This window comes from Oncorhynchus kisutch, linkage group LG21 (genome assembly GCF_002021735.2).
Source record: "Oncorhynchus kisutch isolate 150728-3 linkage group LG21, Okis_V2, whole genome shotgun sequence".
NCBI classification, from domain to species: Eukaryota; Metazoa; Chordata; class Actinopteri; order Salmoniformes; family Salmonidae; genus Oncorhynchus; species Oncorhynchus kisutch.
Genome location: NC_034194.2, coordinates 13677567 through 13696841, shown reverse-complemented (window position 1 = coordinate 13696841; position 19275 = coordinate 13677567). Strand labels below are relative to the sequence as shown.

Genomic DNA, 19275 nt, shown 5'->3' with positions numbered 1-19275 from the left:
GAATAAGGCTGTAATGTAAAAAAGAGGAAAAAATCAAGGGGTCTGAATCAGGGATATCGCTAGGCCTATTCATATTCATTAGCCCCCCCAACTAAATCAATATATCAGTCAATATATTTTCTCAGTGATTTCTTTTTTTGTCAACCATTCCGTTGCATCTTAAACCTCTTACCAGCGAGGCACTAGGACCTGGGGAGGCTGCTGCTGCAGAGGGTGCTACACGCCCTTGTGACTGTTAGGCCTACTTGTAGCTAACATTTTGGTTAACGTTAGCTACTTCTGTGGCTTGAGACTGCTAGCTAACAGTAAACGGACAGGAAAAGGCTCTGACAGGCTGCGATGTGAATTGTTGGTAAGTTTGTTAACTAAGATGTTTTTACGTGAAGCTGCCTGAAAGTTACAGTGTAACTGACGTTGCGAGCTAGCTGACAGTAACGTTAACGGTGTCTTTTATATTCGACATAAGTTAGGTGGCGGCGATATCTAATTAACGTTGTATTTAATGTAGTTTTGCTATCTGTGCCAGGCTATAAATGAGAATGTCTTTTCATACTCAATTGCTTTCATTCAGTGGGCCATTGCAAAACAATTATCAGTAGGTCATGTATAAAAAAAGGTGACATAGTATTGATCACAATGTCATTGTATTATCCTCAATTTCTCAACTGTAGGCTAGCTAACGACTAATGTTAGATGGATATACAGAAATTCTTCGAGAGGCAGTGCCAGCAGCTCTGTCGAAGGCCAATCCGGTGAGAAATGAAGATTTTACCAGTTCAAACCAACAAATTAAAACTTAAACTGATTAATCACCTATTAAGCCTTGAGTTATTGTAAATATGAGTTTGAAACACAGCAGACAAGAATGAGGGAAAGAAGCTTAAGTCTGTCAGGGCTGAGGGAGCATGTCTGATGAAGTTTAGTGATAAAAAAGTGAGTAGATGTTTAAACTTTCAGTTAAATTTGTAAAGCATTTGAGAGCATATGTTTTACTTTTGTTAGGCATAAATAAATGATGTTCATGATTAAAGGTTCATGCAGAAAGAGAGGCTTCTGTGCAATGCAGCGATCAACATGTGAGCTGTATAAGTGAGAGTATGCCCAGACACCCCCCCCCCCCTAAAAGAGGCTTATCCCCCCTATCCATGAATGACTATCCATTGATGATCCAAGATGGCGTAACAGTCAGATGTCTTTGTCCTGTCATGTCCCTTGTATATATCATTTTACATATTTTTCATCGCATATCCTTTCAAATATTTTGCTAAACCGCAACATCTAAATACTCTCCTGCAACCCACCTCACCCAATGTGGCGTGGATCTGCTTTTTTTAACTAAAGTATTTATATTTACTTCGGATCCGGAATCCTTCAACTGAAGCTAGCCAGCTAACTACCAGCTATCAGTCAGCAAACCATTGCCTGCGGTCATCAGATAACCTTCAGCTCGCAAAGCTCTCGTCAGTTTGAACAACGTGATTCTAACCAGAGCATAACGGACCTGTTATTTTTATCCCCAGATTCCTACCGCAAACTGAACATTTTAATCTGGATCTTCACAACTAGCTAACCGCAATCCCAGATGACTACTCCTGGCTAGTGTTTCCATCCCAGAGCAAGCACCAATTAGCTTGAAGCTAGCCCGGCCAGGGCTCCTGTGCTACCACCAAAGTATATCCGGACCCCTTCTACAGCCTGTATGGGTCATGGAACCCCGCAGATCCCCTACGACTGGAATACCGACATAATCTGCCTGAGGACTCCAACAGGCCCCTCAGGCGCGACGCCCGCTGAAGGCCCATTATGCTAACCAGCTAGGCCTGCTAGCTACCTAGAGCTACTTGGAACCCTACTAATTCCATGACTAGTCTATCGACATCACCGCAAGAAGAGGCAAAAACAGACTCACCCCCATCGCGACGTCCCCGAAAGGCTGACTTTCTAGCCCCTGCTATCTGCTTGCTTGCTAACCCGGTCTGCTAACTCTTGCTAACCCGGCCTGCTAACTGCTAGCTTGCCCCGGTCTACAAACTGCTAGCTGCCGGCTCCGGCCTGGTAACTGCTAGCTTACCTGCCCGGTCTGTAACTGCTAGCCCATGCTAACTGCTTGCTTGCTAACCCGGCCTGCTAACTGCTAGCTTGCCCCGGTCTACTAGCTGCTAGCTTGTTTAGCCCCGGGCCTACTAACTGTTAGCTTGTTAGCCTGCTAACTGTCTGAATCGCCGTGTCCCCAGCCAGCCCAACCACTCACTGGACCCATATGTTCACTTGGCTACGCATGCCTCTCTCTAATATCAATATGCCTTGTCCATTACTGTCCTGGTTAGTGATTACTGTCTTATTTCACTGTAGAGCCTTTAGGCCTGCTCAATATGCCTTAACCAACCATGTTGTTCCACCTCCTACATATACGATGTATGCTGCCATCCTGTTTGAAGGTAACAGATTATTTTATTACAATGGTTAAATTGGATTTTCATTGTGTTCAATGGTGTTATTTGCCCCCTAGTGGCGCTTTCTGGTACTTAGAAAGACGACGCAAACAGGAAGTACAGAATTAGTTTTGCACGCAAAGAAGCAGCTACAAACAACGCTACGGTGCAGGTCTTTCGGTTATTTCTTGTCACGCTTCAGCCTTGGAAATATTTGTTTGTAAGTTCGATTCAAGCATTTAGCTAATGATGATAATCTTGTTATTGATAGAGTTGCTTACATATCAATATTGGTTGCATTTACTCACAAATTGCAATGCCTTTAAATGTATGTCGTTAGCTGTATTACTTTGCTCGTGCGTCATGCAAACGAATTGTAAAATATGCAATACTGTAGTTTTGTTACTGTTCCTAGTGTAATATGCTTTGTTATTCTACATAAATGGTTGTACATTAGAGTAATGAAAGGAGCCAATTACCATATGAGTAACAATTAGCTATATGGTTTGGCATCATGCCAGATGCATGGTACCTTAGCACGTGCTTTGTATTTATGCAACTTCAAATGTTTAATGTACAGCTACAGTATGTCGGTGTGAATTGAATACTAAAGTATATTCTTTTCTGTATTTTGCAGTTTCACAACATAAACGTTTTCAATATATTCATTCAAGAAAAGTCACGCCTTGGGAGTTTTATTGAAGACTTAGTTGTTAGCTATCTGTCTAGTTTTGCATGGGAACGCAACTCAAGGACAGAATAGTGAAAAAACATCATCACATCGGGCTCAAGCTCAAAAATAACCACACACGGTGGTTTTGTTTCTACGTTCATCAGCAAACAAAGCCTCTCTTCCTAGGGAAGACCAGGAGTCTATGATGCAACAACCAGAGCCAGGTGTTCAACAGAGAGAGATGGAAGAGTCTCTTCAGCACATTGGGACCAAGTCTCAATCTACAAGATCAAGGTCATCAAAACAGTCAAGCAGATCCTCAACCGCGAGTTCTGCAGCCATCAAAGCACGCGCCAAGGCGGACTCAGCACGCGCACAAGTCTCTTATGCTGAGAAGGAAGCTTCTGTGATGAAACAAAAGGCAGAAATAGAGGCCAGCTTGTTGAAGCAAAAAGCTGACCTCGAGGCAAGTTTATATGTTCTCCAAGTTGAGAGAGCAGCTGCTGCTGCGTTGGCTGAAGCTGCAGCCTTTGAAGAAGTTGTAGGATCAGAACGCAGAGAGCTTCGCAAAGAACTAGACACAGGGACACAGCCCTTAAGTCCAGTCCAACGTACATGTGAGTATGTGCAACAACATGCTAGGCCCTACTTTGCTGAACTTCCATTTGAAGTGGAGAAACAAGAGCTTAGTGTTGACCCAGCTACATGCCATAATCCAGAAAGTAGCAAACAACAGAACATGAGCAGAGACTCTCCGTTCAAAAGAAATGAACAGCAGCATGGTGGAAATGGAAAGCAAGCCCACTTCCAGTCACACACACACAACTTCCCTGAGTCACAAGTGGCACCAGACCTCACCAAGTACCTCCTACGACGTGAGATGGTGAGTTCCGGACTCCTGAAGTTTGATGATCGCCCTGAAAATTATTGGGCATGGAAAGCATCCTTTCTCAATGCGATCAGAGACTTGAATTTATCAGCCAGGGAAGAGTTAGATCTAATTACCAAGTGGCTAGGGGCAGAGTCGTCTGAGCAAGCAAACAGAATTAGATCTGTCCATATTTTCAACGCAACAGCAGGACTTAACATGGTCTGGCAACGACTAGAAGAGTGCTATGGTACACCCGAAGTGATCGAGAATGCACTGTTGAAGAAAATTGATGATTTTCCAAAACTGGCTAACAAAGACAATCACAAACTAAGAGAACTAGGTGACATTCTTCTCGAACTGGAGTGTGCTAAAGTAGAAGGGTACCTTCCAGGCCTCGCTTATCTGGACACATCTCGGGGGGTAAACCCTATTGTAGAGAAACTTCCATTCAGTTTACAAGAAAAATGGATAGCACAGGGATCCAAATATAAGGAGGACTATCGGGTAGCATTCCCACCATTCTCGTTCTTCTTGAGATTCATCAGGAACCAGGCGAAAATTTGAAATGACCCCAGCTTCACCCTCTACACCTCAACTAACCAGGTGTCCATGTGACTGTATACAAGACAGATGTGTCATCTGAGGCCTCAGACCACCAAACCAAACCCAGTAAGACAAAGGTTGAAAACCCTGACCGTCACTGCCCAATACATAACAAGCCTCATCCTCTTAAAAGGTGTCGTGGGTTTAGATACAAAACTCTAGATGAGCGCAAATCATATCTCAAAGACAATGGCATTTGTTTCCGATGTTGTGGGTCAACTCAGCACAGAGCTAAAGACTGTAAGGTTTCAATCAAGTGCTCTGAGTGTGACAGCGACAGGCATCTTGCTGCTCTGCATCCAGGCCCAGCCCCTACAAATACAGACACCGCTACAGCAGAGACAGAGCATGGCGGGGAGCAAGGTGACGATGCTCTTCTATCTGTCACCTCAAAGTGTACAAAGATCTGTGGTGAGGCAGTCAATCCAAGATCATGTTCAAAAATATGCCTAGTCAAAGCTTATCCGGCTGGGAAAAGAGAGAAAGCTGTCAAAATGTATATAGTGCTTGATGAACAGAGTAACAAATCTCTGGCCAAGACAGAGTTTTTCAGTCTCTTCAACATCAATGACAACTCTGCTCCATACACCATGAAGACGTGTTCTGGGGTAACAGAGACTTCAGGCAGGAGAGCCGTCAACTTCATGGTGGAGTCTATAGATGGACACATGCAGCTCACTCTCCCTACCCTGATAGAGTGTGATATGATGCCAGACGATAGGATGGAGATTCCCTCCCCCGACATTGCGTATCATCATCCCCATCTGCAACCAGTTATGGACAGAATTCCAGCTGTGGACCCAGACGCTCCCATCCTCCTGCTCTTAGGACGAGACATCTTAAGGGTACACAAGGTACGAGAGCAAATCAATGGGCCCCACGACACTCCTTATGCACAGCGACTCGACCTCGGGTGGGTCATCGTAGGTGAGGTCTGTCTGGGAACGGCTCACCGACCAGCCAATGTTAACGTGTTCAGGACAAACATACTTCAAAATGGTCGCACATCCTATCTGAGCCCTTGCCCTGACATCATCCAGGTGAAAGAGAACTACAACAGCGTAGCTCAGAAACACATCTCTCCCTCTACAGTGTACTTGAGAGATCCAAACACAACTGTGAACACAGACAGCCTGGGATGTTCCGTGTTCGACAAAACACAAGACGATGATAAACCAGCACCATCAGTGGAGGACAAAGCCTTCTTGGACATTATGGACGAACAGGTTTTCCAGGATGATGGAAACAACTGGGTGGCTCCACTACCCTTTCGCCCCACTAGACATCGCCTTCCTAATAACAGGGAGCAGGCCATGAACCGTCTCACATCACTTCGCAGGACTTTAGACAAAAAGCCTGACATGAAGCGTCATTTTATTGACTTCATGCAAAAGATGCTGGATAACGACCAAGCCGAACCTTCACAGCCACTAGAGGGAGACGAAGAACGTTGGTATCTGCCCATATTTGGTGTTTACCATCCACAAAAGCCTGAACAAATACGAGTAGTATTTGACTCCAGTGCTAAGTGTCAAGGCGTGTCACTTAACGATGTTCTGCTCAGTGGTCCAGACTTAAACAACACACTCTTGGGTGTCCTAATGCGTTTCCGCAAGGATTGCATTGCACTAACAGCAGATGTGCAACAAATGTTTTACTGTTTTGGTGTACGTGAGGATCACAGAGATTACTTAAGGTTTCTCTGGTATGAAGACAACAACCCAGATGGAAACATAACCGAGTACAGGATGAAAGTGCATGTATTTGGGAACAGCCCTTCACCAGCCGTAGCCATCTACTGCATGAGACGAGCAGCGCTACAGGGTGAGAAGGAACATGGGTCAGAACCCAAGCAATATGTAGTGAGGAACTTCTACGTCGTTGATGGTCTGACATCAGTAGCTACTACAGAAGAAGCTGTCAACATTCTAAGAAAAACACAAGCAATGTTGGCGGAGTCCAACATGAAACTACACAAGATTGCATCCAATAGCAAAACAGTTATGGAAGCCTTCCCTATGGAGGACCGTGCGAAAGACTTAAAAGATCTGGACCTAGGAGTGGATCCTCTCCCCTTTCAACGGAGTCTGGGACTTTCCTGGAACCTGGAAACAGACAGCTTCTCATTCCAGGTGTCCCACAATGAGAAGCCTTTTACGCGGAGAGGCATCCTGTCCACAGTGAATAGTCTTTATGACCCCCTTGGGTTCGTGGCTCCAATAACAATGCAAGGTAAAGCCTTAATCAGAGAACTCTCTTCTGATCAGAGTGAGTGGGATGCCCCTCTTCCCACAGAAAAAGAAGAGGAATGGAAAATGTGGAAGGAATCTTTGATGGAGTTGGAACATATGAATATTCAGCGGACCTACATCCCAGTCTCCTTGTCTACCACTCAAAGAAGAGAGCTACACATCTTCTCGGATGCCTCTACAGTAGCCATAGGAGCGGTAGCCTACCTGAGAGTTATTGACTCGGAAGGTCAATGCCATGTTGGATTTGTCATGGGGAAATCAAAATTGGCCCCTCGTCCGGCCCACACTATCCCACGCCTAGAACTGTGTGCGGCTTTGCTAGCTGTTGAGATGTATGAACTGATCAAAGACGAAATTGACATTGATATACATGCAGCCAAGTTCTACACAGACAGTAAGATAGTTCTCGGTTACATCCACAATGTCACCAAAAGATTCTATGTTTATGTTGCCAATAGGATAACTCGCATCAGGAAGTCTACCCATCCAGATCAGTGGTGCTATATAAACACTGACAGCAATCCAGCAGACCATGCAACCAGGCCCATACTTGCTGTGCTCTTAAAACACACTAGTTGGTTCTCAGGTCCACAGTTCCTGACCCAAACAAACTCGAGTAAGCCTGAGAACATCAATTTTGACCTTGTAGAGCCTCACACAGATGCAGAGATTCGACCAGACGTCACTGTCTTTGCCTCTAAAGTTTCTGGAGCTCAACTCGGCTCTCATCGCTTTGAGAGGTTCTCAAGCTGGAAAACTCTCAATCGAGCCACAGCACGACTCATTCATGTTGCAAGATCCTTCCATGAAGGTGCAGACAACACCAGCTGCAAAGGCTGGCATGACTGTAATAAACCATGCGGTACAAGTGAGTTGTCACAAGCCAAAACAGCAATCATTCACTGTGTGCAACATGAAGCCTTCGGAGAGGAATTCAAATGCATTGAAAAAGGAAAACAGTGGAAGCAAGTCCAGTGTCTCGCTGACACCTTTTGGAAAAGGTGGAGACAGGAGTACCTGACAACGCTGCAGAGACGCAGAAAATGGACAGCAGAAAAGCCAAATGTAAAAGTGGGAGATGTTGTCTTATTGAAAGACAGTCAGGCACACAGAAATGACTGGCCAGTCGGGCTTGTGGTAAAAACCTTTCCCAGTACTGACAAAAAGGTTAGGAAAGTAGAACTAAAAATTGTCAAGCAAGGAGCTGCTAAGGTGTTTCTGAGACCAATCTCAGAGATTGTTGTTCTTCTTTCTGAAGCATCCTAGAGACAAAAGATAAAAATAGAAAGGACATTATTTGTTTCTTGATATGTTTTATTTCATAGTGGCACAATTTCATTATGCCAGGCGGGGAGTGTGCTGCCATCCTGTTAGAAGGTAACAGATTATTTTATTACAATGGTTAAATTGGATTTTCATTGTGTTCAATGGTGTTATTTGCCCCCTAGTGGCGCTTTCTGGTACTTAGAAAGACGACGCAAACAGGAAGTACAGAATTAGTTTTGCACGCAAAGAAGCAGCTACAAACAACGCTACGGTGCAGGTCTTTCGGTTATTTCTTGTTACGCTTCAGCCTTGGAAATATTTGTTTGTAAGTTCGATTCAAGCATTTAGCTAATGATGATAATCTTGTTATTGATAGAGTTGCTTACATATCAATGTTGGTTGCATTTACTCACAAATTGCAATGCCTTTAAATGTATGTCGTTAGCTGTATTACTTTGCTCGTGCGTCATGCAAACGAATTGTAAAATATACAATACTGTAGTTTTGTTACTGTTCCTAGTGTAATATGCTTTGTTATTCTACATAAATGGTTGTACATTAGAGTAATGAAAGGAGCCAATTACCATATGAGTAACAATTAGCTATATGGTTTGGCATCATGCCAGATGCATGGTACCTTAGCACGTGCTTTGTATTTATGCAACTTCAAATGTTTAATGTACAGCTACAGTATGTCGGTGTGAATTGAATACTAAAGTATATTCTTTTCTGTATTTTGCAGTTTCACAACAAACGTTTTCAATATATTCATTCAAGAAAAGTCACGCCTTGGGAGTTTTATTGAAGACTTAGTTGTTAGCTATCTGTCTAGTTTTGCATGGGAACGCAACTCAAGGACAGAATACGATGACATCACCTGTTTTAAACATCTCTAGAGACTATATCTCTCTCTTCATTACTCAATGCCTAGGTTTACCTCCAATGTACTCACATCCTACCTTACCTTTGTCTGTACACTATGCCTTGAATCTATGCTATCGTGCCCAGAAACCTGCTCCTTTTACTCTCTGTTCTGAACGTGCTAGACGGCCAGTTCGTATAGTCTTTAGCCGTACCCTTATCCTATTTCTCCTCTGTTCCTCTGGTGATGTGGAGGTTAATACAGGTCCTGCAGTGCCTAGCTCCACTCCCACCCCCCAGGTGCTCTCATTTGTTGACTTCTGTAAACGTAAAAGCCTTGGTTTCATGCATGTTAACATTAGAAGCCTACTCCCTAAGTTTGTTTTACTCACTGCTTTAGCACACTCACTGTTGCCGCTTGCTATAGACCTCCCTCTGCCCCCAGCTGTGCCCTCGATACCATATGTGAATTGATTGCCCCCCATCTATCTTCTGAGCTCGTGCTACTAGGTGACCTAAACTGGGACATTCTTAACACCCCGGCCATCCTACAAACTAAACTTGATGCCCTCAATCTCACACAAATTATCAATGAACCTACCAGGTACAACCCCAAATCAGTAAACACGGGCACCCACATAGATGTTATCCTAACTAATTCGCCCTCCAAATACACCTCTGCTGAAATCAAGATCTCAGCGATCTCTGCCTCATTGCCTGCATCCGTAATGGGTCTGCGACCAAACTACCACCCCTCATCACTGTCAAACGCTCCCTGAAACACTTCTGCGAGCAGTTCTTTCTAATCGACCTGGCCAGGGTATCTTGGAATGACATTGACCTCATCCCGCCAGTAGATGATGTCTTGCTATTCTTTAAAAGTGCCTTCCTCACCATCTTAAATAAGCATGCCCCTCTCAAAAAATGTAGAACTAGGAATAGATATAGTCCTTAGTTCACTCCAGACCTGTCTGCCCTTGACCAGCACAAAAACAGCCTGTGGCATTCTGCATTAGCATCGAATAGCCCCCGTGACATGCAACTTTTCAGGGAAGTTAGGAACAAATATACACAGGCAGTTAGAAAAGCTAAGGCAAGCTTTTTCAAACAGAAATTTTCATCCTGTAGTACTAACTCAAAAAAGTTATGCGACACTAAAGTCCATGGAGAATAAGAGCACATCCTCCCAGCTGCCCACTGCTCTGAGGCTAGGAAACACTGTCATTACCGTTAAATCCACTATAAATTAGAATTTCAATAAGCATTTCTCTACGGCTGGCCATGCTTTCCACATGGCTACCCCTACCCCGGTCAACTGCCCGGCACCCTCCACAGCAACCCGCCAAAGCCCCCACCATTTCTCCTTTACCCAAATCCAGATAGCTGATGTTCTGAAAGAGCTGCAAAATCTAGACACCTACAAATCAGCCGGGCTAGACAATCTGGACCCTCTCTTTCTAAAATTATCTGCCGAAATTGTTGCAACCCCTATTACTAGCCTGTTCAACATGTCTTTCGTATCTTCTGAGATTCCCAAAGATTGGAAAGCTTAAGCGGTCATCCCCCTCTTCAAAGGGGGTGACACTCTAGACCCAAACAGCTCCAGACCTATATCTATCCTACCCTGTCTTTCTAAGGTCTTCGAAAGCCAAGTTAACAAACAGATTACTGACCACTTCGATTCCCACCATACCTTCTCCGCTATGCAATCTGGTTTCCGAGCTGGTCATGGGTGCACCTCAGCCACACTCAAGGTTCTAAACGACATCATAACCGCCATCAATAAGAGACATTGCTGTGCAGCCGTATTCATCGACCTGGCAGGATAGTACAGGATAGTATTTCAATGAGATACTTAATTTCAACCAGTGGAGAATGTGAAACGCTTTATTGAAAGAAGTTCATTATCCAGGTGTTATTAATAAATACATTATAATTATGATCATTGTATTATTATATTATAAATACAAATTCAATCTGTACTTCAATGCACATAAGGTGTGCATTATAAAACGAGGAAGAAAGATGAGGTGGGGAGAGAGGTAAGAACAGCGGCAGACCGCATATGATTAATAAATGACAGTGCTACCCTAATATTCTCTCAGTTAATCACAATTGCGGTGTCTCCTAACCAGCCTTGGGCCCCCAGTTTGTCCGAAGTGAGGTGGCTTCCTCTCCCACATCAAAACATACCTGCAGGCGAGAGACAGATGGAGAGAGAGAGAGCATGATTAAGCCTGTTTTTTTTTGTTTTTTTAAACGGTCAGTCATCATAATCATCAGGAGGTGAAATGCAAAACTGACCTTGGATCATTAACTCTGAGACTACTACATCTCTGTCTGTATTTCAATGTAAAGCATCTCTTTAATAATACTTCCTGTTGGCTTGACTAAGTGACCTCTCACCTATGATCATGCAGTGCCCTCAGTGTCAGCCAGTTCAGATGCGGGAGGGGTTCACCAAAACAGCTGATATAACCTAGAGGATTTAGGGAGAAGGGGGAGAGGGATGACGTGAAGAAGATACACACACACACACACACACACAATAACACACACAATAACAGACACAATAACAGTCTATCTGTGGTCTCACCTGGTGTCAATACTGTGTGGCTACAGAGTACTTTATGCTGAAAAACAGACACATGATGACAAACAATCGAAGAAAATGTCAATAGAAGATACTGTATGTGACGCAGACACCTATCAGACTGTACCTGAAACATTTCAATATACAGGGCTATGTGTATCACCACTTGGTTATTGCAAGGCTAACCCCAAGGGAAATCATGACTTGGCAGCAACAGATAATCCAGTGAAAATGGCTATGTGTATGTGGTGTAAATCTGAAAATTAGCAGCTGACATTTTAAGGTTTTTTCAATTAATGCATGTAAGACAGGTTCCATGTACAACAAGACAGGCAGAGATGAAGAGAGAAAAAGAACACAGAACAGTTTAATTACCTCTGGTTATGGACACTTTTGCCAGCAATAATGCTTCAATGGCCTGTTCCTCGGACAGTGAACATCTGGCAATATCTACATTTTCAACCCCTTGATCAGCTCACTGAATCTGAAAAGAAAATAGCATATTTTTTTGTAGATATGAAAACAATAACGAAGATATGACCATTCAGGGCCTCCCAGGTGGCGCAGTGGTCTAGGGCACTGTATCGCAGCGCTAGCTCTGTCGCAGCCGGCCGCGACTGGGAGGTCTGTGGGGCGACGCACAAATGGCCTAGCGTCGTCCGGGTTAGGAAGAGTTTGGCCGGTAAGGATATCCTTGTCTCATCGCTCACCAGCGACTCCTGTGGCGGACCGGGCACAGTGCATGCTAATCAAGGTTGCATGGTGTTTCCTCCGACACATTGGTGCAGCTCGCTTCCAGGTTGGATGCGCGCTGTGTTAAGAAGCAGTGCGGCTTGGTTGGGTTGTGTTTCGGAGGACGCATGACTTTCGACCTTCGTCTCTCCCGAGCCCGTACAGGAGTTGTAGCTACAAAATAGTAGTAACAAAAAATAAAAGATATGACCGTTCAATCTAAAGCAGCAGATGCCATTTTCAGGATACGTCAATACAGCACAGAAAGATTAACGGTATTGTGGTTGTTCATTAGGTGATGGGAAATATGCAATGATACCTGCACCATCTACACGCTGCAGACAACCCTATCTCTTCATGACAGACACATTGTGTTCTTTCATCCTTCAGTAAAAAAAAGCTAAGCGTTACACTGTCATGAAATATGATTATATATCGACTATGAAACAAATATGACATGGCCTGCTTATGAGATGAAAATGGCGAGAACAGGAGTTCGTAGCTAAATGCTTTTGGTTAGCTTGAGAAAAATCATGCAATTATTAATCATTCTACGGTACATATGTAATGTATGTAATGTTATGAACCGACACTGAATCGTAGGAGCTATGTAAATGTTGGAAGGAAGAATGCCCAGTGCTGCTTACCTGAGATAACATCATCACACAGTCCTCCTTTGTAGGTGTCCTCTGTCTTCCTTTGTGTTGGAAAAAAGTTGCTTTCAGAACAATTATTTTTTGATTGAAAAAAAAAAAAAGCTTTGCTCTCGACAAGAACACACAAAGGTACCTTCATAGCATATAATCATTTTCCTGTGAATAACCCCACCTTCATACAAATGTGCTTCTGTAAGCAGAATTCTTGACACACAACCGAAGATGCTGCCATACCCTGTCAGCACGCCCACAAGCAAGCCACTCAGGTGCAGAATGATGACACGTGGAAGAGGGAAAGGAACAACAACAATTTGTTGCAAGTTGGGGAGGGGGGGCTAATAGCTGAACAATAGACTATTCAACCTTTACTAAAGAATAGTCTAATAGCGGAGATAGGAGTTTTTTTCCCCACACCTATCACAGACCAGATTTGCCCTAATGACCAAGGGGTAGTTTGCTACTCAATGTAATAAAGTAATGACTTTTCAGATAAATTACCTTACATGTTATGTTGGCTGACAATTTGTTAGCTACGCTGTCCTTACGAACCATATATCATTACAGCAGTATGTACAGGTATGTTAGCTAGCTATCTACCTAACGTTAGTAGTTATACATCAAACATGACAGTATATTAACTATAGGCTATCTAACTACCCAACGTTTATTGACTTGATAATTCCTGTCATTTTTAGACTTGCTAAATGGTATAGTCGTTGTGCATTCTCAATGGACATTGGGGTGCTTTCGTAAATTCGCTTTGGCTATCTATAGGCTGGACAATAGAACGAGTCAAAATTCACCCAAGGCTGAAAAACGGCTTAAGAACGTTGGCTAAGCTGAAACACTAGCGCGAGCCCATAGCAAATGAATGGAAGCGAACGAGCCTGTTTTGATTGGAGTGATGCTTAGAATTCCATTTCGCCTCAATGGCACAAAAAAATGTATCCTTTCATTATTTTACCACTACAATCTGTTCTTCGGACGAAACTGGGAAAAAAACAACTTGTGTAGAAAGTAAGCATCCGCACCTCAATGGTGTCAACTGTGCTTGTCTGCGTAATGAGAAAGGAAAAATCCAAATTTGACTATTTCTGGTCTAGCGATCAATGACAAACAAGCTCGCTGCCCAGACTTACATAATGACAAAGAGGAGATTTTCCTGATTAAAATGGTGCCTGACTTGAAAAAATCTAAATATACACAGTGAGATATTTGGCTAAATAGATCGGCATGCCTCTCCATAGGAAAACAATGGGGGGAGCTCAACAATTGTTTACAGACAGATTATTTCACCTAGAATTCACTGTATCACAATTCTAGTGGGTCGTATGCATACAATAAGTTGACTGCAGCTTGGAAAATTCAAAAAAATTACGTCATGGCTATAGAAGCTTTTGATAGGTTAATTGACATAATTTGAGTCAATTGGAGGTGTAGCTGTGGATGTATTTCAAGGCCTACCTTCAAACTCAGAGCATCTTTGCTTGACAATAGTACGCAAGTATAAACACCATAGGACCACGCAGCCATCATACCGCTCAGGAAGGAGACACATTCTGTCTCCTAGAGATTAACGTACTTTGGTGCAGAAAGTGCAAATCAATCCCAGAACAACAGCAAAGGACCTTGTGAAGATGCTAGAGGAAAGCAGGTACAAAAGTATCTATATCCACAGTAAAACGAGTCCTATATCAACATAAAAAGGCCGCTCAGCAAGGAACAACCCACTGCTCCAAAACTGCCATGAAAATGCCAGACTACGGTTTGCAACTGCACATGGGGAGAAAGATCGCACTTTTTGGAAAAATGTCCTCTGGTCTGATGAAACAAAAATAGAACCGTTTGGCCATAATGACCATCATTATGTTTGGAGGAAAAAGGGGGAGGCTTGCAAGCCGAAGGACACCATCCCAACCGTGAAGCACGGGGGTGGCAGCATCATGTTGTAGGGGTGCTTTGCTGCAGGAGGGACTGGTGCAATTCACAAAATAGATGGCATCATGAGACAGGAAAATCATGTGAATATGTTGAAGCAACATCTCAAGACATCAGTCAGGAAGTTAAAGCTTAAAGTTAAAGGACAACAAAGTCAAGGTATTGGAGTGGCCATCACAAAGCCCTGACCTCAATCCCACAGAACATTTGTGGGCAGAACTGAAAAAGTGTGTGCGAGCAAGGAGGCCTACAAACCTGACTCAGTTACAACAGCTCTGTCAGGAGGAATGGGCCAAAATTCACCCAACTTATTGTGAGAAGCTTGTGGAAGGCTACCTGAAACATTTGACCCAAGTTAAACAATTTAAAGGCAATGCTACCAAATACTAATTGAGTGTATGGAAACTTCTGAACCACTGCGAATGTGATGAAAGAAATGAAAATTGAAATAAATCATTATCTCTACTATTATTCTGACATTTCACATTCTTTAAATAAAGTGGCGATCCTAACTGACCTAAAACAGGGATTTTTTTACTTGGATTAAATGTCAGGAATTGTGAAAAACTGAGTTTAAATGTATTTGGCTGAGGTGTATGTAAACTTCCGACTTCAACTGTAGCTAGCAAGCTAGCCAATGTTAGCTTGGGTGCTCGACTGCCTTTGTAAGGCCAGAACACTCAAATCAACCCTACTCCTCGGCCCGAACGTCCAGTGTGCACTCCGAGAGCGAAATGGTCTGAATTTACAAACGGAAAACGCTCTGAATTTATGTTGTACAGTGCCGTATTTTCTGTTCCATCCTAACAGAAACCCAGAGGGGTTTTCATTTTTCATGGAATAGAAACACCATAATATGAATCAAATTCATTAAGCAAGTACCAGTCAAAGGTTTGAACTCACCTATTCATTCCGGGATCACAGCTATGAAATAACACCGGTCTCCCGTGTGCCCTGCATTCTGTAGTACAGACATGGCCTGCTCTCCTTTATGTAAGTAATTAGGCAACCTCCCATGTTTACTACAGTATGTACTGTAGACTGCACAGTAGCCTAATAAACAAATAAACACATTTCTTTAATAAAATAATGATTTTTAGAAAACTCTTTCAAATTGCAGATGTTGATTTAGTTATGGATCCATAACGGATTACGATGGGAATGAATATCACTGATTTACAGAAATATTGGAACAAAGTTGTCTAATGAAGGCAAACAATTTAGAATCATCCAATCCTGTAGCCTTCTCCCTACTGTGACATTGTACAGTGCCATATTTTCCATTCCATCCTAATGGACACCCTGAGGGCTTCATATTTAGTTTTTCTCTGAATAGGAACACCATAATATTAATCAAATGAATTAAGCCAAATTTATTCAAATCGATCCCATATATTATGTTATTACAAAAAAAGGTTTTAAATTCTCTGGTAATGCCAATACGGAGTACTATCAAATGCTTCTCAAAAATGCCCTCTGGTGGTCAAACTAGCAATAACTTGCAGTTACAGAAAAAATGGCTGACAATTTCATGACGTGCCTCAGAATTCTGCGGCAGCACGCAAGGTGTGCCACAGTAGGACACAACTTTTAAAGGAGGAACCACTGTAGCTAAGCGCACTGGCCCATGCAAAAACGGGGAATAAGCTAGCTAGCTAAATAGAAATCAAGCTACAACTCCATCAACACTGCATGCTTTGCAGAAATTAATGGTTAAATACCAATTGGATTAATGTCATTGTTTATTTCAAGGTATGTCTTTATTTTTGTTGAACGTCTTGACCTTAATTGGCCAATATAACTTGCAGGATATCATGGTAGCCAATGTTTGTGTTTGCCATTATACCTTGGTTTACTGTTACTGCTGCTAGTAACGTTAGGCTAAAAGCCTGTGTGCTGTATACGCGATAAAAAAAAAAATTTGATGATATTTTTTTTATCACTCGGTATGATGTGGGTCTTTACGGACTTACGTGGACAGTGGCTTCACTCCTGCTGTGTTCACTCGTGTGTTCTCCTGATGTCACTTTTCCTAACACTTTTTGACATAACTTCGGTCAAATTCTGATCAAATATAAATCTCTCCTAAAATGTAACGTGATATGTTGTATTGGGACATTTAGTTGGAAGGATGAAACCAATCAGACTGTTTAACAGTAACCTAATTCTGCAATCTTCCCTTTAACAGGTATTATTATTCTTATTATTCCCTTATTCGTCCACGTAAAAGTATACTGTTTGATATCTGTGAGATCACACAGTCTTCACACAGGCGATGGAAGACGTTATGAGAGTGTACAAAGTACCCTCCATTTATGTGGACAATTGATTAACTCGTGGCCTGCCATGTCACAATACAGGCGATGAATGGGGCTGACCAGACCCAGGAACTATTCCCTCACCGGAGCCAATCACAGCTCTCCAGACAGGAGGCCTCACCTCTTCCTGTCCAGGACTATAAACTGAATATGCTAACACCACTCCTTGTGTTCTGGCGGCAACCAGCCATATGGTTGCTGTCATTTATAAACTACAACATCATTCATGGACCACCTCCCCGCTGGGACCTTGAGATACTGGACTCCTTTGTTTTGATCTCTACACCATGGAGAGTTCCCTGAAGACTTGGTTCCAGACAGGATATACATAAGAGTATCCAGCTCTATCTCACCTATCTTTTCCCTGATTTGAAAGTGTAAGCTGTATATGTTATTTTATTATTACTATCTACAGTATATTTCTCCTGTAATCCCTTCCTTGTTTCATTCTGAAATATAAAGAATGTGACTCTCTGTTTGATGTAATCCCCTTTCCCTGTTTGTGATTGATTCTGAAGCCTATCACATTAGTATTTAATTTTGACATCACAATCTCCTTTATTCATTCATCACGTACATTCATTGCTTTACCGTAGTCTCTCTGAAAATACATTTTTGTTTTATAAAACACTGTCTCCACTGTCTTCAAGAATGCATTTCCATGTCATTTTACGACCTTAAAAAAACGTTCAGAATTATAAGTTAACCGTAGTTGTAATTGTAACAATTTTTTTGTTTCTTGCTGACTCAATAGCAAGTGGTAACCAGTTAAGAATTTCATAGTTGTAAGTGTACACTCCCTTACACAGGCGTAAAATTAATGCTTGAGCGGGGTCACCACATCTGTTTTTTAGGGTAAAAGGAAGATAGGTTGAAGATACTGTATCCCTGAAAACCAGATGTTTCCGGTTTCTCTAGACACATTGGAGGGTGGGGTTGAGGCTAGGTTTAGGATTGAGCCGGTATGTGGATATTAAAATAGGGTTAGGACTGAGGCTAGGATTAGGGTTGAGGTTTCAATAGACGCTCCCGATCAATGCAAGCCTACACCTAAACATGTGAAATGAACTCTTCACAGTGAAATCCTGGTCCCACAGAGAACAAGGCCTTTCTTCCATAGAAAACCATTACCTACAGTTCTCACATAACCATGACGTACCCATGGACTGCAATTGAGCTAGCTAACTGTCCTTCAACACAACCCACCATGACCTTAAAGGGGTGCCCTGTGTTGAGATTCAGTTTACTGTGGCAACAGGAAATGACATGATGCTTCATTCTCTCCCTGCAGTTGCACAAAAATACTGTTTTCTATCCTCTGTAGAACTGTAAAATCTTAACATAAAGACTTTCCGCTGTTAAAGTGTGTCCACAGGAGGCCACACATTGAATTTCAATTGCAGGAAGTGACATAATTGGGGGTCATGAGGGAGGTTTTGAAGGGTTAAACATGTTGAATCTTCCCAAATTGTACATATTTGTGATCGGGGGACCATCATGACCTGACATATGAAATCTGAAGTCAACAACCCAAAAGTATTTTTGACCTACGTTGGACACAATGTTCTTGCAGTTCTAGAAGCTAAAAGCCTTATTATAATTAATTCTGAGGAGGATATTGGTAAAAAATACAAATAAATACTTAAAACTGTCTGCCTGTCTGTCTGTCTTTCACCAATTTACCCATTGCAGCTGTAGCTCCAACTTTTTTGCCTTGAATGCATTGTATTGACTTATGCGTCAATGCCCTTGAAGCATATTTATGCGTCAATATTCTGTCTGTGGAGGTGGGAGAGAGGAGGAAGAGAGGAGAAAATGGAGAGGGAGGGAAAGAAGATGGGGGAGAGAATGGAGGGAGGAGGGAGAGAGAAGGGGGGAATGAGGGAAGGGGAGAGGGAGAGAAAGAGAGAGGAGGGAGAGAGGGGTGAAAGAAGGGGGATGAGAGAAGAGGAGGGGGATGAAGAGAAGGTAGAGAGAAAGAGACGCATCGAGGCAAGGAGAAATATAGGGAGGGAGGGAGGGAGGGAGGGAGGGAGGGAGGATTAGAGAATAGAGATAGGGAGAGAGAAAGAGATGTTTG

General features: G+C 42.7%; 1 long non-coding RNA gene across 1 annotated transcript; it reads left to right on the top strand.

Moving 5' to 3' along the window:
- Positions 1 to 2464: 2464 nt before the first annotated feature.
- LOC116356216 (uncharacterized) lies at positions 2465 to 3106 on the top strand. Its single transcript, XR_004204702.1, has 2 exons — positions 2465 to 2652; positions 3070 to 3106. It is a non-coding gene; the product is annotated as an uncharacterized LOC116356216 (long non-coding RNA).
- The last annotated feature ends 16169 nt before the right edge of the window (positions 3107 to 19275 follow it).